The 24947-nt window shown below is 43.8% G+C and overlaps 1 long non-coding RNA gene and 1 pseudogene across 2 annotated transcripts in view; one reads left to right on the top strand and one right to left on the bottom strand.

Annotated features, from left to right (window-relative positions):
• Positions 1-10902: 10902 nt before the first annotated feature.
• The window catches only part of LOC110350375 (uncharacterized), a 23929-nt gene continuing 9884 nt past the window's right edge, over positions 10903-24947 (bottom strand). The window contains exons 3-4 of one of the 2 annotated variants that reach the window (XR_015452776.1): positions 16329-16556; positions 10903-16115 (exon numbers count right to left, since the gene is read on the bottom strand). This is a non-coding gene — a long non-coding RNA (uncharacterized LOC110350375). Of the gene's footprint in view, positions 16557-24947 lie in introns of both variants that reach the window. The other variant, XR_015452775.1, reaches the window with a different exon arrangement.
• LOC101706029 (WW domain-containing adapter protein with coiled-coil-like) lies at positions 19271-21063 on the top strand (annotated as a pseudogene).

Below are 24947 nucleotides of genomic sequence, written 5' to 3'. Positions count from 1 at the left end.
TTTTTTTGGTACCTGGGATCGAACTCGGGACCTTGCGCTTTTGAGGCAGGTGGCAGAACCACTGAGCTAAATCCCCGGCCCTTTCCTCCCTTTCTTTTGTGCCATGGATTTTTTTTTTAGACAAGGTCTCATAATCCAGTTCAAGCTGGACTTGAACTTACTATGTAGCCCAGGCTACCCTCAAACTCTAGGCAATCTTCCTGCTTCAACCTCTGAGTGCTGGATTACAGGTCTGCACCACTATGCACTGCTGTGTCATTGATTTCTGGGAGAATGATTCTGGGTATTATAATTTTCATTTGTACCTGTCAGGAAGTAAAGTTCAAGGAAGAGAAATAACTTGCAGAAAGTCACTCAGCTAAGAGATAGGCCTTGAATTAGGCACTGTCCCCAAAGTCTGTTACTGCAGGGAGGAGCAGTAATGCCTCAGAGGGTGTCAGCTTGTCTGGGTCTTGACAAGAAAAAGAGCATGATCTAGGCTTGACAAGGACAGGGGGAGCTGGAAGGCAATAGTAGTTGCAATACTCTTTTTTTTTTTTTTTTGCAGTGCTGGGGATTGAACTTGGGGCCTCACACATGCCAGGCAAGCATGTAACACTATTTTTGATAGATTCAGTGCTTGCAAGTGGCTGGGAATCAACAGAGTCTTGTGGCACCATTTCATTTAGTCCTTACAACAACCAAAAAGGTAATGCTCTTAAAAATACAGAATTTTTAAATTGAAAAATAAAAATTGTATAAATTCATGGCATACAGCATGATGTTTTGATATATGTACACACTGAGGGTGGCTAAATCAACCTGTTTAACTGTGCCATTCCCTCACATCTTACTGTGGCAAGAACACTTAAAATCTACTCTCTTAGGGCCGGGGATTTAGCTTAGTGGTTCCGGCGCCTGCCGTGCAACCGCAAGGTCTTGAGTTTGATTCCTGGTACTAAAAAAAAAAAAAAAAACTACTCTCTTAAACAGTTTTCAATGGTACAGGTCATGCTTATTATTTCCATTTTAGAGATGAGGAAACTGAGGCACAGAACAAGGTATGAAGTCACCACATGTCCCACAGCTAGTGTAGGCAAAACTGAAATGGTCCACTGAACTCCTAAATCGATTGTCACTAGAAAGGGGGCTTTTCAGAAACCTGAGATTTTGAGATCTTGGCTCAGGGGACAGAACCCTGGCTGGGGGCTGGGACATCTGGGCTCCACTGCCATCTCTGCCTGAGACTCAAAAACAACACCCACCCCTAGTGTCTTCATGGAGATGACCCACAAGGTCCTGCCATGTCCCCAGCACCTGGGTCTTGGGGCCGGTGATGATGAAACCCCAGAGTGGTCATGCTGGAGAAGAAATCACTCCCAGGCTCCCTTTCACACCGCCACGGTTCTGGCTTGCTTAAATGAATGCCTCCTTGGTCCATCACAGGGCAGATCTTCCCTGTGGGTGCCTCTCTCACCGCCTTCCCTCCCTGGGGGTGGGGCTGGCCAGGCCCCTGCTCTGGGTTCCCCCAGTCTCTGTGTGCCTACAACACCCTCATAGAGGGGCTGGGTGGCTCAGGGACTGTTTTCCTTAGGCTTTGAGATCTCTGTCATGTGCTTTGATGTCCTCATTGAAGAATCGTCCTAAATCACAGGATCAAACCAATGGTCATTTGATCCAGTGGCTGAAGCTGGAGTTGTTTGGCAGAGGCAGGTCCATGGGGTCTGGGACATGATTCAGTGGCCAGGTGTCAGGGCAGAGGCCACTAGGCCTGGCCCGTGCACCACAGCAGGGAGCAGAGTGTTCTGGACCTCAGCACTCAAGCCTGGGCCAGGGCCCCAAGGCCTCTGCCTCTGTCCCCAGGTAGAGACAACACTTGTGGTTGGTTATGAGAACTGTGGGGAGGGGATGGTCCTCAGAGAAAGGGCCTGCCCCAGGGTCTGGAGGGGGCTCTGCACTGGTTGTTCTGACATTAAGTAGTGAAAATGCTCTGTGAACAGTGAGATGCAATAACCCCTTAACCAAGACCCCAAGAGCAAAGAGGCTGCTTGAGGACCAATGGTTCTGAAGTCAGTTTAGTTTCCTCCATGAATCAGTGTGTCTGTCACCTTGGTCAAGTTCCTTAACCTCTCTGCACGTCCACCTGCTTATCTTTGAAATGAGCTAGGTAGAGTAATGAGCTCTCTGGGCTTCTCTACTCCTGAGAGTTGAGGGCTCTGGGTGACTGTCCTCCCCCAGCGCTCTGTCTCATGCTGAAAACTGATAGCTCAGAGGTGGACGCCCACTTGTCTGGGCACGTGTCCAGTACAGGACAGACTCTCAACAAACTGTTCTTACTATTATCAAGGTCAGGAATGACGCTGGCTGTTGTTGCCTGGACAGTTACTGTGGATAACTTCATGGTGTGTGGACTATCTTTATTTTTCTTTCTTTTGTGTGTGTGTGTGTGTGTGTGTGTGTGTGTGTGTGTGTGTGTGTGTGTGGTTATTTTGTTTTGTTTTTGACAGAGACTCACTCTGTTGACCAGGCTGGTCTTGAACTCCTGGGCTCAAGTGATCCTCCTGCTTCAACCAAGTAGCTGGGATGACAGGGACCTGCCACTACACCTGTACACCTGCATTTGTGGATTGTCTGTTGCTGCATAACAAATTATCCCAAAACTTAGCATCTTAAACAATAATCAACAGTTTCTGTGGGTCAGGAACTCAAAACAGCTGAGCTGTGTGCTTCTGGCTTAGGATGTCTCAAGGAGTCGTGGTCAAGATGTTGGCTGGGGCTTAGCTGGAGCTGGAGAATCCACTTCCAAGATGGCCCACCCACATGGTCAGCCATGTACCTCTCCACAGGGCTACTTGAGCATCCCCATAACAGGTACCAGGCTTTCCTCACACAAGTGACCCAAAGGAGCCAGATGGAATGGCAATGTCTTTTAAGACCTAATCCAGAAATCATACACTGTCATTTCAACTGTATTCTCCTTTTCTACTATCACAGACCAACCATGATACAATGTGTTTATGAAAGGGCGTAAGTACCAGGAGGTAAGAATTATGGTGGACCTGCTTAGGGTCTGGAGATCAGTCTGCTCAAAGTATTTGATGGTAGTAAATAATTTATTAATTTATGAGGCCTGTACGGTTTTTTTTTAGTACAGGGGATCGAACTCTGGACCTTGGGCTTTTAAGGCAGGGGGCGAAACCATTGAGATAAATCCCCAGCCCTTGAGGCCTGTATCTTTTTTTTTGTTTTTTTTGTTTTTTGGGTTTTTCTGGTACCAGCAATCAAACTCGGGACCTTGAGCTTTCAAGGCAGGCAGAGGAACCACTGAGCTAAATCCCCGGGCCCCGAGGCCTGTATCATAATCGTTCCCATTTTAGAGATGAGGAAACTGTCACAGAGATTAGGTAACTCATCCAGGTTACACTTCCAGGAAATGGTCTGGGGCATGGCTATGGGCTGAATGCTTGTGTTCCCCCAAATTCATATATGAAAGCTCCAACCCCCAAAGTGACGCTGTGTAGAGATGAGACCTCTGGGAGGTAATTAAGATTAGTGAGATCATGACCATAGGACCCTGGTCCAAAGAGAATAGTGTCCTTATAAGGAACATGGGACAGCCTGCCCTTTCCCCCTCCGTTCATGCATAAGGGTGGTACATAGCCAGATGGCAGCTTCCTAAAGCCAAGAGAAGAGGCCTCAGAATGAAGTCCCCCTTGCTGGGGACCCTGGGGTTTAATTTCACAGCCTCAAGAACTGTGAGAAATAAATTTCTGTTGTTGAATTCACCTAATCTGTGGTATTTTGTTATGGCAGCTGAGCAGACAGATACAAGCATTAAGTGGTTCAGGACTTGACCTCAAAGAGCTGGGCTGCCTACCACTTGCTCTTAATTTTTTCCCCCTCTCCCTCCCCACCACACTGCCCTGGCCTCAGGCCTGGCAGGGACTCTCAGATGACAGAAGGAGCTGATGACAAGGTTGGAGGAAGCATCCAGGCAGAGTCCAGGCCAGGGTCTTGCTGCTGACCCTGATGTGCCTTTGTTTGTATCCCAGAGAAGACAGTCTTGGGGTCCAGCCCTTGCTGCCCCCCAGCCCCACCAATTTGAACCTGGGTCTTGCCACACACACCCTGGGGGACTATCCAGATCGTAAACACTGGGCAGGAGGAAAAACAGACTATATTTAAACCGGCAGTTGCTCCATAAACAAAGTTAAAAGACAAGTAACTGGCTAGGAAAAAACATGAGAAACACGTGTAAAGGCCAAGTGTCAATGTCCTTGGTACATCAAGTTTTAAGAATAAACAGAGGATACAAAAAGGCAATTGATAAAAGAATAAATGTCAGTGTCCTCCCAACAAAAACAAAAGATGCTTGTCTTCATTAATTAAAAAAATGTACATAAGGGCTGGGGATTTAGCTCAGTGGTTCCACTGCCTTCCTCGAAAGCGCAAGGACCCAAGTTCGATCCCTGGTACCAAAAAACAAAAACAAAAAAAGTACATAAAAGCACAATGAAATCTGATTTTTCTTTTATTAGATTGGCAGATTAGAGATTAATAATTTCCAAGTTTGGGGAAGGGTAGGGATGTGGGCACTGCCACTCTTCTTGATCCTGGGGGTAAAATTTTACACACACACACACACACACATATATATATATATCAAAAATGTAATTATGTACTGAAAATAAATTACAGGAAATAACTTTAAAATGCAACAGAGAAAAAGTCACAATAAACATTCCTATTGAATTCCCTTGAGGAGGTGAGATTGCAGTGCTCAAGTTAGATAAATACCACAAATATATCAAAAACTTCAAATTGTCTATGCAGCCACACACTGAGATGAGCCACGAACATTCTTTCCACGGGAACTGTACTTATTAGCCTACTGCAGAACCAGGTTTTGCCATAAACTACAATACTTTTGATACAAACTTTTATTTATATATTTATAATTCATATACATGCCCTATGTGTGATTTTAGAAAATAAAAGTTACACACTGTACAGACACTTTTTTTTTTTTTTTGGTACTCGGTTCCTTCTGCTTGCAAGGCAGGCGCTGGAACCACTGAGCTAAATCCCTGGCCCCGGCCCAGACACTCTTAACTCATAGCTGTAGGCAACATTTTTGGACAGAGTGTCTCCCCCAATAAAATTAATGGTATATTTTATGTACATGAAGGATAAACTGCAAAAAGACAGTTCAGATTTTCCCAGATATGCATCTTCTTTTAGGGCAGGTTTATAAATTTAAAAAGGCAAGACAAACGTACACTTCAGAATTACTTTCTCAGTTATAAGAGCTGTCATGTAATTTTTGTGACGTTTCTGACACATGCATTTATGTAATACTGGTACTGAAGGCAGTAAAGCAATATATATATATTTTTTTCTTTTGGTACCGGGGATCGAACTCTGGTCCTTGCATTTGCGCAGCAGGTGGCAAAACCACTGAGCTAAATCCCCGGCCCAACAATATATACTTTTAATGTAGTGGCTTAATAAAGGCTTCATTGTCATTCTGATCTGATTCTTTAAACCGTGATTCATAAATTCTCTAAAAATTAAAATTTCAATGAGACATTGTGTTAAAGAGACTAAATAGATTTCTTCAAATATTTCAGAGTAGTGTACAATTTAATAAAACCAAAATGTAAAATATTCATATGCATGACTCAAAAATTGTATTCTGAGGAATCTAGCATATTAACCTAGAAAGATGACAGAAAGAAATGGATAGATGAATTGATTGATGATATATTTATTTTTCAAAATTTTTATTTATTTTTATTCTTTTTTTTTTTTTTGAGACAGGTTCTCACCATGCAGTTCAGGCTGGCTTTGAACTCACTATGTAGCTCATGTTGGCCTCAAACTCGCAGCAATCCTTCTCCCTCGGCCTCGATTACAGGCATATACCACCATGCCTGGGCTGATGATAGAGATATTCAGACACACAAGTACTTTTTTGCAATATTGTTTATAATAGCATAACCTTAAAAGAAAGTTCCCATCAATGGACAAATACATTGTTTTATGGTCACATAGTGGAAAACTATACAGAATTAAGAGTAAACAGATTCTGCATGTAACACTATGGAGGACTCTCTCATATAGTATGTTAAGCCAGAGTACCTCTTGTAAAATCCTGTTTCTACAATGTTCAAAAAAGGCCAACTCACTTGAGCTGCTAGAAGTCAGCACAGAGATGACCCTTGGCTGGCAGTGCCGCTCATGATCCACATCTTGATGCAGGTGTGGGTTACCCAGGCATGCTTACCTTGGGAGAATGCCTTGAACTATCCAGTTAGGAAATATACTTAAGAAAAAATTAGCACAGTTAGGAATTTAGCTCAGTGGTTCTGCCACCTGCATTGAAAATGCAAGCTCCTGAGTTCCATCCCTGGCACCAAAAAAAAAAAAAAAGTTAGCACAAGCCCATTTGGGAGGCTGAGGCAAGAGGACTGACAGTTTGAGGCTAGCCTGGACTATATAGCAAACTTGAGGGCAGCCTGAGCTACATAGTGAGTCTCTGTGTCAAACTGACCCCCGAAAAAGAAAAAAGTTTAGTAAAACATAACACAAAAGCATACCCCAAAAAACATTCAAACTGTATGTGCAGAAATATATAAATACATTCATTCCTCCAATTTTAAAAATGACATGGAGTTAGGTTTTTTTTTTCCGGGTCTGGCTTTGTAATTCAGGCTGGCCCTAAATCCATTATGTAGCCCAGGTTGGCCTCAAACTCAAGGCGATCGTCCTGCCTCAGCCTCCTGAGTGCTGGGATTACAGGCATGTGTCATCACACCTGGCTGACACGGAGTTTTTCATACCAATATAAAAGATGTCAGTATATATTGTTAGGCACAAACAGAAAGATACACATCAATTATATGGAAGGAGATTCTATTCTATTAAAAAAAAAAGATTATGTGTAGGTATGTAAATAAGTAGATAGATAAAAAATGTCATAGAGGGGCCGGGGATTTAGCTAAGGGGTTCTGGCGCCTGCCTTGCAAGCACAAGGTCCCAAGTTCGATCCCTGGTACCAAAAAATATATAAAAAAGGGCCGTTCCACCATTCCCAGCCCAGAGGAGGTGAGCCGCGCAGGTGTCAACAGCACACCCCCTCACCCCGACTTGTCAAAATGAGAAGACACATAAATAAGTCTCAAAACCAGACTTCCAGATCACCTACAGCAACCCCAAAGGGAAATGAGATGGAACACTGATACTCAACCACCTGGACTCCCTGAATTGGCAACAAAAGAGGATCTGGAAAAAGTGAAATCAGAAATAATTTCTCTGATAACAGCAGAGATTGTACCCATAGTACAAGACACGATTAATAAATCTAGAGAGGACACAGATAAAAAAATAGAGGAGCTGAGGAAGACAATGGAATCCCAACATAGGAAACAAATGGAATCCATAAAACAGATACAGACAGATTTCCAGGAGATTAAAAATTCCATGGAAAGTCTACACAGTAGAATGAACCAATGTGAGGACAGAATTTCAGATATAGAAGATAAGATTGCAATTAGTGACCGGGAAAAGAAAAATTGCTTCAAAATTGTAAGGGATCACGAGAAATCAATCCAGCAGCTGCTAGATGATGCAAAGAAGAATAACATGAGACTGACTGGAGTCAACAAAGAAACAGGAGAGGGTGCAGATGACATAAAAAAACTGTTCACAGAAGTGATGGCAGAAAACTTCCCAAGCAGGGGAAAAGAACTTGACATACAGATAAGTGGGCCATATAGGACTCCAAATAGCCTTGATCAAAAAAAATCTACACATAGGCATATAATTGTTAAGATTCCAGAAACACAACAGAAGAACAAAGTTCTACAAGCAGTTAGAGAAAAGAAACAAATCACATACAAAGGAAAGCCCATCAGAATCACAGCAGACTTCTCAACGCAAACCCTCAAAGCAAGAAGAGCTTGGAGTGATGTATTCCAAGCCCTAAAGGAAAACAGCCTCCAACCCAGACTGATGTACCCTGCAAAACTATCTTTCAAAATTGATGGAGAAATAAGATACTTTCATGACAAAGAGCTCCTTAGGAACTTCATGAATACCAAACCAGCACTCCAAAAGATTTTAGATAATATCCTAGGAACAGACAATGAAGATCACAACCCCAGGAAGCACAGCAGAATGAATCCATCAGGCGCGACAAGAAATTAAATGTAAAGGGGGAGAATCCAACAAAAAGAAAAAGTCATGAACTTATTCTCCCTAATGCGTGTATGATTCAACAGAACCACTGAGCTAAATCCCCAGTCATGAGTGTATAATTCAATCTTGTTATTGTACTGATTAGTATTTTTCTGATTCTAGTGTTGCACACCTTTCCTTGTGCTTACTGGCTATTTATCATCTTCTTGTGTCTACTTTTTAATTGGGTTGTCTATTAATGAGCTGTAAGAGTTCTTTATATATTCTGGTCATAGGTTATATGCATTATAAATATGGTCTCTTTAAGGACTACTTTTCATTTTCTTAATGATGTCATTTAAAGTTCTAAATTTTGATGAAATCTCATTTATCAATTTTTTTCTTTTATACATCATGTTTTTTATGTCCTAGAAAATTCTTGCCTATCCTAAATTCATGTCTTTCATATTTAGGTTCATAGATCCTTTCAAGTTATTTTTATGTATGGAAATAAAGGGTTGAGGTTAATTTTTTATATACAGAAACCAGGTGTTCTAGTGCCATTTGCTGAAAACACTATCTTTTCCTCTGCTCTTGAATTGAGTTTATGTTCTATAAAATGTTAATGTTAAATAATCTTTCAAAACTCAGTGGACCATATATGTGTGGTTCTGTTTCTAGATTCTCTGTTTTATTCCAACTATCTATATGTCTTTCCTTACATGAACACTGCCTTGATTACTGTAGCTTTAGAAGAAGTCTTAAAATTAGGTAATAAATGTCTTCCAACACTGTTTTCTTTTTCTTTTTACTTTTCTAGGTCCTTTGTACTCCTACATAACTTTTAAATTTCAATATCCAATTCCTCATTTATAGCAAGTAAACATAGACCTGAATTTTTATATACACCTTGTGTTTTCCAACCCTGCTAAATTCAAATATAAGTTCTAGGGGCTCCTTGAGATTTCTTAGTATTTTTCTCTGTAGATGATCATTTCATCTACATATAAAGATTTTACTTCTACCTTGCCAATCCTATCCTAATTGTGTCATTTTATTGCCAGACTATTTTGGTTTAGGCCTATGTTTCAATGTTTAATGGACAGGGCCGGGAATTTAGTTCAGTGGTGCCACCGCCTGCTCCGCAAGTGCAAGGACCCGAGTTCAATCCCCGGTACCAAAAAACAAAAAACAAAGTTTAATGGACAGATTCTTAAGAGTAGGCATATTTGCCCTTGTTCCCCACCTTAGGGAGAAAGCATTGTATCTTCTCCATTCATATAAGGCATTTTTCCTAGAAGTATGGAGTACATGTCTTATCTGTTGAGAAGGTTCTGTTCTACTTCTAGTCTCCTGATAGCTTTTACCATGAACAGCTGTGGAATTTAATCCAATACTTTTTCTCCAACTACTGACAGGATCATATGGCTTTTTCTTCCTGCTTTAAATGTTTGATATAATTTATCAGTTAAAATGTATATGAGCCTGTTGTTGTCATATAGGTAGGTTTTCAAGCTAGGAATATACTTTCTTTAATAGGTGCTATTCAAATTTTATATTTCCTCCAGAGTCAGTTTCATTAATTTGTCCTCCAAGGTACTTCTTAGAAGTTGTCCAATTTATTTCAAAACAGATTTTTGTAATATGCTTTCTATATCCTTTTAAATTCTGTAAAATCTGTGGCAATGTCTTCTAGATCTTGATATTGTAATTTTAAAAATGTATAATTGATACTGTGTAATTGGAAGAAAAGGTCTAAAGGAGTAGGGGAAGTTGGAGGTGTAGGGGAAAGGAAAGAAGGCAAAAGAAAAAATATGAGAAAAGGAAAAAAAATGGAAACAGTCCTTGCAAATAGGGAAGGGTGGGTGGGTGAAGGGAGGGCAGGGGAAGGGGAAAAAAATAAGAACCAAGATACTCATGTAAAGGTACAAGATCCCAATGATGAATGTAACTGTATTGTATACCTAAAATGTACCAATAAACTTAATGGGAAAAAAATGTCATAGAGCCATAAAAAATAGTTGGAAAGAAATTCCCAGGGCCAGGGATTTAGCTCAGTGGCACTGCACCTGCCTCACAAGCACAGGTCCCGAGTTCAATCCCCGGTACTGGAAAGAAATCCCCAAACTGTTAAAAAGTCATTGTTCTTATGGATCAGAGCCCAAAAAGCCCGAAGTGCTTAACCAGGCTTTAATGAACCCCAGGGAGAAAGTGGGCACAGAGCAGGACTAGACCCTGGGCCCTCAGCATCAGAGTGGCCAGAAGGCCTGGGGCCAGGACAAGGCCTGGGTTGGGGGAGCAAAGCCCCTGCAAGGACAGGAGCGCTAGCCCACTAGTCTGGACTTCATGGCCCCAGCAGTGGGAGAAGGCAGGAGGCCACAGGACACCCATACTTGCCTGGGGAGGGGCAGTGAAGACGCAGAAAATGGTATGTAGGATAGACATGCAGGAATCAAAGGCAGCTGTGGCCCAGAACCTGCAGCCACACCACCATCTGGGGTCAGAGCGCAACCACTAAATCTGGCCCCAGGGGCTGTTTTGTGAATTTGGCGTTGACACCTTGGGTTCCAGCTCCCAGCAGCCTGGAGGCCAGCCCCTTCCAGAATAAATCCTGCGGTTAGGTACAGCCCGGTAGGTAGAGCTGGGTCAGCCTGCTTGCCTCTGCATGATGCACCCCCCCCCCAGCTCATGCTCCTCCTCACCCCCCCTCCTTCCTCAGCTACGCACCCCAGCCCCTGGGTTCTGAGTCTGTCGGGACTTCAGCCTGGATACTGGAGAGTAGCAAAGAGTGAGGACAGGGGGCAGTGGGCCCTGGAACAGCTAGGCTCCTGGGTTCAAGTCCTAGAAGTTCAAGCCAGATGCCGTAGATTATTCTAAGTAGCTTGGAACAAACCACTGATTGTCAAAGGGGTGGGGGACAGCAGTTACTGGCTGGGACCTTCCTGTGTGCCAGGTTTACTCAGTCCTTACACCTGGGAGAGGTAGGTAGCAGTGTCTCCATTTTACAGGTAAAGAAACTGATGCTCAAGGGGCAGTAACCTGCCCTAGCTCACCTACAACTTGAACTCTGGAACCCAGGGAGACTCAGCTTTTGAACTTGGCCCTGGTACCTTTGTAGTCTTGGACAAGTTATTTAACCTCACTGAATTTCAATTTCCTCATCTCTACAGATGATATTAAATTAATATCCAACTTATAAAATTATTGTATTAAAAAGGGTAATGCGGCCGGGGATTTAGCTCAATGGTTCCGATGCCTGCCTCACAAGCTCAAGGACCCGAATTCCATCCCCAGTACCAAAAGGGGTGGGGGGATAATATTCAAACTCTTAGCATAGTGTCTGGCACATAGAAAGCCCTTGCAATTATTAAGATTGATTTAATTATCTGTCGGATGAGACGTTTCATTCACTAAGAGCAGTGGGGCCAGGAAAAGTTTGTAACTCTCCCAGAACAAGCCAGGGTGGCTTCCTGGAAAAAGCAGCACTGTGTCTTGTTTAACAAAGACGGGGGTGGGGGGGGCTACTGGGCGTGCCAGAGAAGCTGAGGCAACGGGGACAGAGACAGTTGACTGCATCAGGGTGGGGCAGAGGTCAGGTCAGGCCTGAACGTGGGCCGGCCTCCAAAGCTCATTCTTGGAGGGTGTCTCAACAGTGTGCTTGGGCACCTTGGATGATAAACAGGTTGTCACCCTCCGAGCCCCAAGTGAACCGGATAAGTTCTGGCAGAGCAGGAGGAGAGGAGAGCAGGCCGGCTATAAATACTTCCTGACTCAGACTCCGTGTGGTATTGAAAGCGCGGCTGGTGTTTATGGTCCTGTTGCTCCGGGGAGGCCTCCAGCTCCAAGGAGGGTCTGGGCCACCCCAAAGTCTCAGACCTCCCACATTCTCTGCCTGGGCAGGTTTGGGGCCTGGCTCAGTGTCCTGTCTAACACCTGAGAAGCCTACTCAGCTCTCAGGGGTTCCAGTCATACTGGAAATGAAACCAGTTGTCTCTCCCTGCCTGTGCCAGGTTAGCTGGACGTGGCGTGGTCTGTGATTGGTCACACAGGCTTGGGGTGCCAGAAAAATGTGGACTCTTGTCTCAGTTTCATCCCTTAACTAGCTGTGTGCCTTGAACCCAGTCAATTCACTTTTCTGGGCCTTGGTTTTCTGAACTATAAAATGGGGATAATAATGGAACATCCTCCACAGGCTGGTCATGAGAAGAGATGAAAACATACAGGAAGTGCTTAGCGTGGAGCCTAGCATGTAGTAAACTCTCGGTTAATGAGCAAGATTGTTATAAGTTAAGCTCTCTGTTTAAAAGTCTTCAAAACAGGGATAGTTGGAGGATTTGTGTTCCTTCAGAGAGCTACTTAAGGAGCTGGTGGTTACTCCAGAACTCTACCCATCTCTCTGCTTCACAAATATAAACAGCCAAGCTATGAAGACAAGAAGACAGTCCCTGAAAATATTGTGCTGTCATATATCAAATACCTACTGTGTGCCAGCTCTGTCACTTACGTCATCACCCCTTTTGACTCTCCAGCCACCCACAAGGCATGACTACCTCTCTATCGGGAGCTACACCCATTCCCATGACAGTAACTGAACCGCAGAGCCGGGATCCAAACCTCCGTCTGAGCCCCTCCAAAGGCCTGCTGTGAATGGTCCTGTCGCCCCACAGCCCCTGGCTGCCTCCAGTCCAGGAAGGGGGCATAGAAGGGTCAGCAAGAAGAGAAGGGGTAGGAAACAATGAGGGCTGAGTGCAAAGACCCAGAAGGGAATGGGAGAAAGGCCTGTTTGGGAAAAGCACATGTCTTTCTGTTGACCACTCTGGGAGGTCAGCCAGTAGGCAGATGGAAAAGTAGGGGGAACTCAGAAGAGAGAAAACAACAGAGGGGGAGGGGGAGGGGAGGGGAGAGGGAGAGAGAATAAACATTCCAGGAGTCTCACACAAACCAAAACAGCCAGTTCTCCGGATACCATGAAGGCTTTGCACGTCAGATGGACGCATCATTTAGGTGAGGACACTGTGCAAGCCCAAGCCCTCTCTGGGCACACAGAGGATCCCACACTGCCAGCTACACCTGCCAGAAGACAAGCGCGCTGGTGAGGTTAAGACAGCTTTTCATATGGCAGGGGATTTAGCTCAGTGGTTTCGCTGCAAGGACCTGAGTTTGATCCCCGGTACCAAAACAAAACAAAGACAGCTTTTCATGTAACGAATGTTTAAGAGAATGCTTATTTTGTTTAGAGAGAGAGAGAGCTAGAGAGAGAGACATTTGAACCATTAATAAAAATCAATCAAGATCATGACAAGACAGACTGGGTGAAAATATTTGCAAAAGATGTATCCCAGGGCTGGGGATTTAGCTCAGTGGTGCCGCTGCCTGCCTCGCAAGCACAAGATCCCGAGTTCAATAACCGGCACCAAAAAAAAAAAAAGATGTATCCAATAAAGGACCCGACTATACCAAGAACTCTTAAAATTTAACAATAAAGAAATGAACAATTCAATTAAAACCTGGGCAAAAGATCTGAACAGACACCTCACCAAACAGGATATATAGGTGGCAAATAAGCATATGGAAAGATGCTCACAAAAACCCACACAGGAATCTTTCTAGTAGCATTTGTCCTAAGTGCCAAAACTTGGAAGCAACTAAGACACCCTTCAGCTGTAGAACAGACAAACTCTGATTCATTCAGACAATGGTTTGCTGTTCAGCGCTGAAACAAAATGAGCTACAAGCCATGAAAAGACGTGGAAGAGTTTTAAGCATATAGTATTAAGTGAGAGAAGCCAATTTGAAAAGGCTACATACTGTATGATTCTGCAGAAAGGAAAACTATGGAGACAGTAAAAAGATTAGTGGCTTCCAGGGAGAGGAAGGGAAGACTAGGCAGAGCATAGAGGATTGTTAGAGCAGTGAAACTATTGTATAGGACACCTTCAAAGTGGACACATTTGTTCAAACCCAACGAATGTATACCAAGAGTGAGTGCTAATGTACACTTGGGTTTGGGGGATAATGATGGGTCAATGTAGACTCACCAATTTTAACCCACTGTGGGATGTCAATAATGAGGGAGGCGCTGCAAGTGTTCTGGCAACAAGTGTCGCCATGAACCTAAAACTATTCTTTTAAAAAATGTTATTGCATGGGTCGGGGATTTAGCTCAGTGGTTGCGGCGCTGCCTTGCAAGCACAAGGTCCTGAGTTCGATCCCCAGTGCAAAAAAAAAAAAAAAAATGTTATTGCATGGGTTGGGGATTTAGCTCAGTGTTTCTGCCACCTGCCTCACAAGCACAAGGTCCGGAGTTCCATCCCTGGTTAAAAAAAAAAAAAATGTTATGGCAAACAAGGCATGGTGGCACAAGCCTGTTGTCCCAGCCTGGGCAATTTAGTGACTTAGCAAGACCCTGTCTCAAAATAAAAAATAAAAAAGGGGCTGAGGATACAGCTCTGGGTTCACTCTCCAGTACCACACATACTTACAGGCGGACACACACAGGCTATTGCTCTGGCTATCTTATTCTCTCACCTTCAGCATGGGATGACACAGCAAGAAGGCCCTCATCAGATGCTGATATCTTTTTTTTTTTGGTACCAGGGATTGAACTCGGGACCTTGTGCTTGTGAGGCAGGTGTCAGAACCACTGAGCTAAATCCCTGGCCCTAGATGCCAATGTCTTGATAGTGGACTTCCCAGCCTCCAGAACTGTCCCAGCCACAGGGAATCCAAAGACACTTGACCTCTGCCCTTAAGAAGCTCACCAGGCCTGGTGGTGCCTATAATCCCAGCACTTGGGAGGATTTCGGCAAATTCAAGGCCAGCCTGAGCTACATAGTGAGTTCAAGGACAGCCTGAACTGCATAGTGAGACCCTGTCTCAAAAAAAAAAGAAAGAAAGAAAGAACCTCACTCCCTGGTAGTAGGAACAATGATCTCAATACAGTCTGATTGTTCCCTAAAATAGGCCATGGAATAGGTACCACTAAACACCTGGACATTATCACAAAACATTGTATGTGAATATCAGAGGGTACTCAATCCTCCAACTACCTAGAAAGGGTGACAGCAAGGGCTAAAGAGAAAAAAGACAATAGAGACTTGTGTAATTTCAAAGTATATAGGAGGTCAGTGCCTCAGAGTGGGCAAGGACAAAGACTCTCTGAGCTAGCCATCATTTATTGGGTGCACACAATAACTGGGGGAATCATCAGGTGACCTAGACTAGGGGGCAGCGGTGATCCTAGGACAATGAGGAGCTGATGAAGAGGTTCTTTGAGGAGGACTGGAAGGAGAACATTCTCACAATAGTGGGTAGGATGACTTAAGTTTGACAAGGAATTAGTCCCTCCCCAGGTGGACCTTTCTCTTTTGTTTTACTACTGGGTTCTCAAAGAACCAGGCTTTCCAGCGCCTGCCTTGCAAGCGCAAGATCCAGAGTTCGATCCCTGGTACCAAAAAAAAAAAAAAAAGAAAGAAACAAAGAACCAGGCTGTCTTCAATTGCTGTTATCTTGCCATTGAGCACCACAGTGTCACAGAACCATCGAGGCCTCACCTGTGACGGGAGGCAAAACGGAGTTGTTTCCGCATGCCACAGCCGGCTCAGGGGCAAGGGGCATTGAGCTTCAGACAGCTATAGTCATACTTTAATTATGAAATGATTTTTCCCAAAAATTTATGTAGAAATGCTCCCGACAGTGAAACATACATCAACAAACAAAAGAAGACTGAAGGGGCCGCGGATTTTGCTCAGTGGTTCCACCTCCTGCCTTGCAAGCACAAGGATCCGAGTTCGATCCCTGGTACCAAAAAAGAAAAAAGAAGAAGAAGAAGAAGACTGGAGGATGCGGACAGCAATGCAAACCATCTAAGCACCAGCCTGGTGGTCACACACAGAGGCCACATGGAGATGTCCCAGCTGATAACTCCAGGGGGTTCCAGGCAACAGCAACATCACCTGCTGGTCACAAGAAGGAAGGAGCTCTGAGGTGACTCCAGACCTTGGCCACCAAGCTGCCCGGCTAATACCAAGAGGACTAGAGACGAACCCATGAGGCTTCCCCATGAAGGCCTGCTTCATGGAGAATTTGTGAACAAAACAGTTTATGGCACAGCAATGGCTTGTGATGCAACCACAGAAACCCAGAACTCCTTGATACCCATGTGTTCTTACCAGGAGTCTTTGGACAAATTTTTTCTCTCTAGGGCTTGTTTTTCTCCATGTAAAGCAGAATGATAATTGCTTATGTCATGCAAACTATGTGAATTCAAGATGATGCACACAAGATGTGCTTTTCATGATGCTGTTCAATGCTAGTTAAAAGTAAAAATGAGGGCCCGGGGATTTAGCTCAGTGGTTCCAGCGCCGGCCTCGCAAGCACAAGGTCCCGAGTTCGATCCCCTACACGAAAAAAGAAAAAAAAAAGTAATAATTAGTAAAAAATAAAGGCTATTAATTTTAAAAATCAATATAAGAAAACAAGCAGCTAGGTGCAGTGGCACATGCCTATAATCCCAGCTACTTGAGAGGCTGAGGCAGAAAGATCAAAAGTTTGAGGCCAGGGCTGGGGATGTAGCTCAGTGGTTCTGCTGCCTGTCTTGCAAGTGTAAGGACCCAAGTTTGATCCTCGGTACCAAAAAAAAAAAAAAAAAAAACAAGAAAAAAAAAAGGTTTGAGGCCAGCCTGGGCAATTTGACAAGACTTTGTCTCAAATTTTTAAAAAGGGCTAGGGCTATGGCTCAGTGGTAGAGTACTTGCCTACCATGTGTGAGACCTGGGTTCAATCCCTGACACCTCCAAACTAAAGAAGCATTGTCTAGTGTTGATTACCTCATGTGGAGGGGTGGGAAATTCCTGGAAAGTTTTGTTCCTTGAGTTCTGCCACCGCTCACATGTGGAAAGAGAGGATGGATTACAAGCATCCATTACTTACTAGACACTCATTCCACACTACTAATTCCTGTGCTTTATATACATGATTCCATTTGCTCTGTCAACGGCCAAAGGAAAACATTCATATGATGTGAGAGTGCTCAAGCCCATTGTTCCCAGAGAAACTGAGGCTGGAGAGTGCAGGTGGTATCCAAGTCCACAGGCTGGGCTTCAAACCATCATGGGCTTTCTAAGCCCCTTCTAACTCTGTCAGGCCACAGTTCCATGGATGGATTTGGTTCTTCCAGGTGGCCTGCTTTCTTGGGTGATGAATCCCTGGAAGCACAGAGCTGTGCCTTTCAGAATGAAGAAGAGCCTGCCTGGAGCCTGACTTCATACAGGAATTTCACACCTTCCCAGCCCTGGATTGCAGGTAGAGGGTGTCTGGCAAGAAGGAACCAAGCACTGCCTGCTAGGCCAGGAAGGATTGCTACCTCCCCTCCCAGAGGGAGCTCGGTGGCTCTTCCTCTTGCCCGGCCACGGCCACATGCTTAGCCCACCCTCCCCTTCTCGGTGCCGGTCTAGGTCTACGGAATCCTGAAGCTGGCATGCAGCCGGTTTGTCTGTACTGATAAGAAGGGCGCCCCTCCCACCTCTGCCATAGCCAAGACATGTGAATGCCATCGCCCAGAGGGCCCACAGAGAATTAGGGTGGCAGGACAATTGTCACCATAGCTACTCTGTTTTGAGTGCTTTAGGGTTCCAGGCCTCAATGCCAAATGCACTCCCACACTGTTGCGGCCAGTCCTCCGGCTGTCCCATATGAAATTAACGTTAGCATCTCGATTTCATATTTGGGGAAACTGAGCCTTCTGAGAGGTCAAGTAACTTGCCCAGGTCAAAGCAAGTGAGCAGCAGGTTGACAGCTCCTATCTGCCAGCAGCCACAACCCCTTGTCCTCTCCTCTCCTGGGAGAGGTGAAAGCCAAGGAAAGGTGTCCTGCTTAGGTGCCGCACAGTAGACATCATGGCCCAGCTCCCCCAACTTCCAGGAACTGAGTGTACTGGGGCAGCGGAGGGAGGATAAGCTTCCGGGAAGCTGCCTTTCTCATGGGTGGACAGCAGGACCGGGCCTGTTGGCTCATGCCTTGTGACAGCCACAGGGGGCAGAGACAGGGCCAGCCTCGGAGAGGGCCCCTGCCCAGGCTTCTGGAGTGGGAGATCAGGTGACAGGAACATCTGTCCCTGCCCAGGGAACACAACTTTGCTAGTAGCAGACAGGGCCCTTGTACCTCTCTGCCCCATCTCTCTTCCAGGTCCTGGATCCCACACCTCGCTGCCTCCTTTGAGGCACTGCACTGTCCCACGTCTCCCAGGAGGGACTGGCACTCACGGGGAGAGAAGAGCAGAGAGGCCCATTTGTCTCGGGCCTCATAGTCACCAAGGTCCCAAATCTGAGCTTTTGACATTCACTTTGGCACTGTGACATTGTGACATTCACTATGGCAGTGTGACATAGTTAAACCTGCAGCCCCTGGAACCAGACTGCTGCTGGGCCACCACCCTCCCAGGTCTGCCACTTAATACTGTGGGACCTGGAGCAGGGTCCCTTGCCTCTCTGGGCCTCAGTTTCCCCATCTCTAAACCAGGGAATGTCAACGTAAAGTAACTCCAAAGAAAATAATTAAATGGTTTATTCTAAACTAAGTATGAGTGATCATGGCCCCAAGGACATGGATTCAAGTTACCTTGAAAGACACGTTCCATACTGGAAGGGGTTATGTGAGCTTTTTAGAGTCACAAATCAATGCATTTACAAAATACACAAGTGGGAGAATCAGGCAGGCAGGCAGTAGATCTCTTCTATAAGATTCAGATGTTATTGCATTCTAGTTTTAGGGTTAGGGTGAAGGCAAGGTCAGTTAAACTTTTAATACATTCTAAACCAGACACGGTGCCACACGCCTGTAATCCCAGCACCTGGGAGGATAAGGCAGGAGGATCACAGTGAGTTCAAGGCCAGCCTGAACTCCATAGTAGGACCCTGTCTAAAAAGACATAAAGTAGTTGGCGCCGCTGCCCCGGCCGAGCATGAGCATGGTGTGGACGGAGGGAGATGGCCCGGGAGTGCCGGCTCCAGTAACGGGGCGGTGTCGCCCGAGGGCGCTCCGGGCCAAGGCTACCGCCTGCACGCCTCCCGCTGCTGCCGCTCCCCCTCCTGGCCACGCTCCGCGGCGGTCATTGATGGTAATGTATGCGAGGAAACAGCGGAGACTCAGTGATGGCTGTCACGACCGGAGGGGGACTCGCAGCCTTACCAGGCACTAAAGTATTCATCGAAGAGTCACCCCAGTAGCGGTGATCACAGACATGAAAAGATGCGAGACGCCGCAGATCCTTCACTCCCAAATAAAATGTTGCGGAGATCTGATAGTCCTGAAAACAAGTACAGTGACAGCACAGGTCACAATAAGGCCAAAAATGTGCATACTTATAGAGTTAGAGAGAGGGAAGGTGGGACCAGTTACTCTCCACAAGAAAAGTCACACAACCACAGTGCCCTTCATAGTTCAAATTCACACTCTTCTAATCCAAGCAATAATCCAAGCAAGACTTCAGATGCACCTTATGATTCTGCAGATGACTGGTCTGAGCACATTAGCTCTTCTGGGAAAAAATATTACTACAATTGCCAAACAGAAGTTTCACAGTGGAAAAAACCAAAAGAGTGCCTTGAAAGAGAACAGAGACAAAAAGAAGCAAATAAAGTGGCAGTTAATAGCTTCCCAAAAGATAGGGATTACAGGGCCGAGGATTTAGCTCAGTGGTTTCGCCGCCTGCCACGCAAGCACAAGGACCCGAGTTCAATCCTGGGTACCAAAAAAAAAAAAAGATAGGGATTACAGAAGAGAGGTGATGCAAGCAACAGCTGCTAGTGGGTTTGCCAGTGGAAAATCTACAGCAGGAGACAAATCAGTATCACATTCTTGCACAACTCCTTCTGCGTCTTCTGCCTCTGGACTGAATCTCACATCTGCACCTCCAATATCTGCTTCTGCAGTCCCTGTTTCTCCTGTCCCACAGTCACCAATACCTCCACTACTTCAGGACCCAAATCTTCTTAGACAGTTGCTTCCTGCTTTGCAAACCATGCTGCAGCTCAATAATTCTAACATGGACATATCCAAAATAAATGAAGTTCTTACAGCAGCTGTGACACAAGCTTCACTGCAGTCTATAATTCATAAGTTTCTTACTGCTGGACCATCTGCTTTCAACATCACATCTCTAATTTCTCAAGCTGCTCAGCTCTCTAAACAAGCCCAGCCATCAAATCAGTCTCCCATGTCTTTAACATCTGATGCCTCATCCCCAAGATCTTATGTGTCTCCAAGGATAAGCACACCTCAGGCTAACACAGTCCCTATCAAACCTTTGATTAGTACTCTTCCTGTTTCACCACAGCCAAAGGTTAGTACTCCAGTAGTTAAGCAAGGACCAGTGTCACAATCGGCCACACAGCAGCCCATAACTGCTGACAAACAGCAGGTTCATGAACCCGTCTCTCCTCGAAGTCTTCAGCGCTCCAGTAGCCAGAGAAGCCCATCACCTGGTCCAAATCATACTTCGAACAGTAACGCATCAAATGCAGCAGTTGTCCCACAGAACTCATCACCCGCCCCACGTGTTCCTTAACACCTACACTGGCAGCACACTTGAGTGAGTCTCATAAAGCACGTTCAGGGCTGGCCTGCAGACCATGCGGAGAAACGGGCATCGAGATTGCGTGAAGAAGCCCATCACATGGGAAGCGTTCACATGTCAGAAATTTGTTCTGAATTAAAAAACCTAAGATCTCTAGTCCGAGTATGTGAAATTCAAGCAACTTTGCGAGAGCAAAGGATACTGTTTCTGAGACAACAAATTAAGGAACTTGAAAAGCTAAAAAATCAGAATTCCTTTATGGTGTGAAGATGTGAATAATTTCACATGGTTTTGAGTACAGAAACTACAAATCTGTTGCCCAATCTTAACATTTTTGAGCTGCATTTAAGTAGACATTGGACCGTTAAGCTGGGCAGAGAAAATGACAAGGGATGATACGGTCTGTGAGAGTCAATTCAGGGGAAAGATACAGATTGATTTGTAAAACCCTTGAAATGTAGATTTCTTGTAGATGTATTCTTCACATTGTAAATATGTTTTGTAGAGTGAAGCCATGGGAAGCCATGTGTAACAGAGCTTAGACATCCAAAACTAATCAGTGCTGGGCTGGGGATTTAGCTCAGTGGTTCTGGCACCTGCCGAGCAACCACAAAGTCCCGAGTTCGATCCCTGGTACCAAAAAAAAAAAAAAAAACCCACAAAACTAATCGGTGCTGAGGTGGCTAAGTACCTAGCCTTTTACATGTAAACCTGTCTGAAAAATTAGCTTTTTAAAAAAAAAAATTGGGGGGGGTTAATTTATCATTCAGAAATCTTGCATTTTCAAAAATTCAGTGGAAGCGCCAGGTGATTGATGTCTGTCTAAGGATGAGATTTTGAACCATATGGACAGTGTACAAAATATCACAAAACAGCTGTTTCCACACCTGCACCTGATCAAGAGCAGTGCTTCTCTATTTGTTTTGCAGAGAAATGTGTTCCATTTCCCTCTTAAATCCTTGATCTGATTTATCCTTTTCTTTTTTTGGTACTAGGGATCGAACTCGGGTCCTTTCGCTTGTGCAGCAGGCGGCAAAACCACTGAGCTAAATCCCTGGCCCTGATTTACCCATTTTTTAAGTCTCCTCTTTTCCTCCTTTCTTAAGGCACTGTTGCTATGGCACTTTTCTATACCCTTTTCATTCCTGTGTACAGTAGCTTAAAATTGCAGTGATTGAGCATAACCCACTTGTTTGTATAAATTATTGAAAATCCATTTGCAACCTGTAAGAATGGACTTAAAAGTACTGCTGAGCCTGTGTGCTGAGAGTACACAGATCTCTCAATTGTAAGAAAATGGCCCAGTGAACATGCTTGTGGGAGGGGGAAGAGGAAACAAAGCTAGTCAGATGTGAATTGTATCCGTTGTAATAAATATGTTAAAACAAACAAAAAATTGTTATTTTTCTTTTCCTTCGGTCAGTGCACATTAGAATTTGAACTACCTGGGGATTCTTTACCAGAACTATTCTTGTTGAATATTTGTACTTAATGGAAGTAATTCTTAAAGGAACATTTTGTTTAAAACACATTAACAGGAAATTGTGTATAAAATATTTAATGAAAATGAAATTCAACAAGAATGATTAAGTCACTTCCCAAGTGGTTGTCATTTGTTAAACCCCTGTTCACCTGTCTTGCTATTAGGATGTTTCATTTTTGAAAGATGTTTGTGTTGTAGCTAACTGTTCAAGTCTGGTGCTGACTGCTGTTCTTAGCCATCACAAAATGCTAAATTTGTGTCTTTGGAGCTTCCCACTGTTATCTGGAAATGGTGGGAAAGCTCAGCTTTGTATATTGTTTCCTAAAATATATTAAAATAAAAAAGAAACTATTGCTACTAAAATAAATAAATAAATAAAACAAAAAGACATAAAAACAGCTATGCTACTGAATTTAGTTATTAAATCTAGAAGTCTTTTGGTGGAGTTCTTAGGGTCTTCTATGTAGAGATTCATGTCATCTGCAAATAATGATAATTTAATTTCTTCCTTTCCTATCCTTACTCCTTTTCTTTCTGTCTCCTGTCTAATTCTTCTGGCTAATGTTTCCAGACCTATATTGAATGAGTGGTGACAGTGGGCATCCTTGTCTTATTCCTGATTTTAGAGTGAAAGATTTTGGTTTTTGTCCATTTAGTATGATGTTGGCTGTTGGTGTGTCATAGATGGCTTTTATCAGATTGAGATAAAGGTCATCTGTTCCAATTTTCTGTAGGGTTTTTATCATGAATGGCCGTTGGACTTTGTCAAACACTTTTTCTGCACTAATTGAGAGGGTCATATGGTTTTGTCCTTGTCTCTGTTAATATAGTGTATTACATTTATTGATTTGTATATATTGAACCATATATTTGTATATATTGAACCTCCATCCCTAGGATGAATCCTACTTGGTCATGGTGTATAATCTTCTTGATGATTTGCTGCATTCTGTTTGCCAGAATCTTTTTTTTTTTTTTGGTACTGGGGATTGAACTCAGGACCTTGAGCTTGCAAGGCAAGTGCCCACACCACTGAGCCAAATCCTGGCCCTTGACAGAATCTTATTGAGGATTTTTGCATCTATATTCATTAGGGAGATTAGCCTGTAGTTCTCTTTTTTGGTTGGATCCTTCTCTTAATTTTGGTATCAGGTTAATGCTTGCTTCCAGAAATGAATTTGGGAGTATTGCTTCCATCTCATTCCAGAAAGAATGCCTATTATCAAGAAATTAACCAATAACAAATGCTGGCAGGGTTGTGGGGAAAAAGGAATTCTTCTCCACTGTTACTGGGAGTGTAGACTTGTGCAACCACTGTGGAAATCAATGTGGAGATTCCTCAAAGAACTAAAACCAGATGGGCCAGGGATTTAGCTCAGTGGTTTCGCCGCCTGCTGCACAAGCACAAGGACCCGAGTTCGATCCCTCGTACCAAAAAAAAAAAAAAAGAAGAACCAAAACTAGAAGTTCCATTCTACCCAACTATTTCTCTTCTTGGTATTTTCCCAAAAGAATTAAAAGCATCATACCACAGCTTTATACGTACACCCATGTTTATAATGGCACAGTATGTAATAGCTAAATCTCGGAAATAGCCCAAATGTCCATCAACGGATGAATGGATAAAGAAGAAGTGGGTTTTTTTATACAATGGAGTACTATTCTGCCATAAAAAGGATAAGCTTGATTCTACCGCCTGCCTCGCAAGTGCAAGGTCATGAGTTCGATCCCTGGTACCAAAAAAAAAAGGATAAGCTTGAGACATTTCTAGCTAAATGGATGCACCTTGAGACCATACTCTTAAGTGAAATAAATCAGACACACATGTTTAAATACCGCATTGTTTCTCTGGTATGAGAAACTGAAAGGGTAAATAAAGTCCAAAACGTATAATAGATATTCGGAAATGAGAAGAAAATGTTCAAATGAGAAGGGGAACAAGGGAGGGGGCAGAGGGAAAGGAAAGAAGGGACAAGAAAATAATAGAACAGAAGGAAAAAATGGAAACAAAGTTTTTGTAAATAAGGAGGGGAAGCCCAGTTGAAGTGAAAAGAAGAAGCAAGATGTATCATGTACAGGTGCAAATTCCCTAAGATGAATGTTGCCCTTAAGTATATCTAAAATGTACCAATAAAAATAAATAAATAAATATTTCCTCCTTTAAAGAAAAACCCAAACATAAAAACAAAACAAACATTCTGAGAGGTTTACCTAGTAGTCAGGAGAACATTAGGATAGATAAAATGATTAAAAGTAAATGGCTGTTTTTCTAAAAGGACCCAAGATAGCCCAAAATAACACTGGGTCTTTGTCGGTAACATTCCATCTCTCCATAATCGAGATGCTCTAAGCAGCCAAGGTCAGTTTGGCAGGTGCTTCAATATAGACACAGCTTCTGCAGAGAACTTCATTTCATAGGAGAAACATCTACTGCATAGTATTGTGAAAATTAACTAAGTTTATCAATGCAAAGTGTGTGGGCCGGGGATTTAGCTCAGTGATTTCGCCGCCTGTTACGCAAGCGCAGGGACCCGATTTCAATCCCTGGTACCAAAAAAAAAAAATAATGCAAAGTGTGCATTTCTGTTAGCGTATAGCCTGGCACAGAATAAGTACTCAACCAGTGTTAGTTGGTCTGTCCAAATGAAGTTGTATAAACAATCATGGACAGGGTGGAAGGAAAATATTCATCAAAGAAGTTTTTTGTTGCTTTTTGGGTTTTTTTGAGACAAG

Source organism: Heterocephalus glaber, unplaced genomic scaffold (genome assembly GCF_053883595.1).
Source record: "Heterocephalus glaber isolate CG9 unplaced genomic scaffold, H.glaber_assembly_v1.0 deba00001452, whole genome shotgun sequence".
Classification (NCBI taxonomy): domain Eukaryota; kingdom Metazoa; phylum Chordata; class Mammalia; order Rodentia; family Bathyergidae; genus Heterocephalus; species Heterocephalus glaber.
The sequence above is the reverse complement of the archived record's forward strand: the minus strand, read 5'-3'. Positions and strand labels throughout refer to the sequence as shown.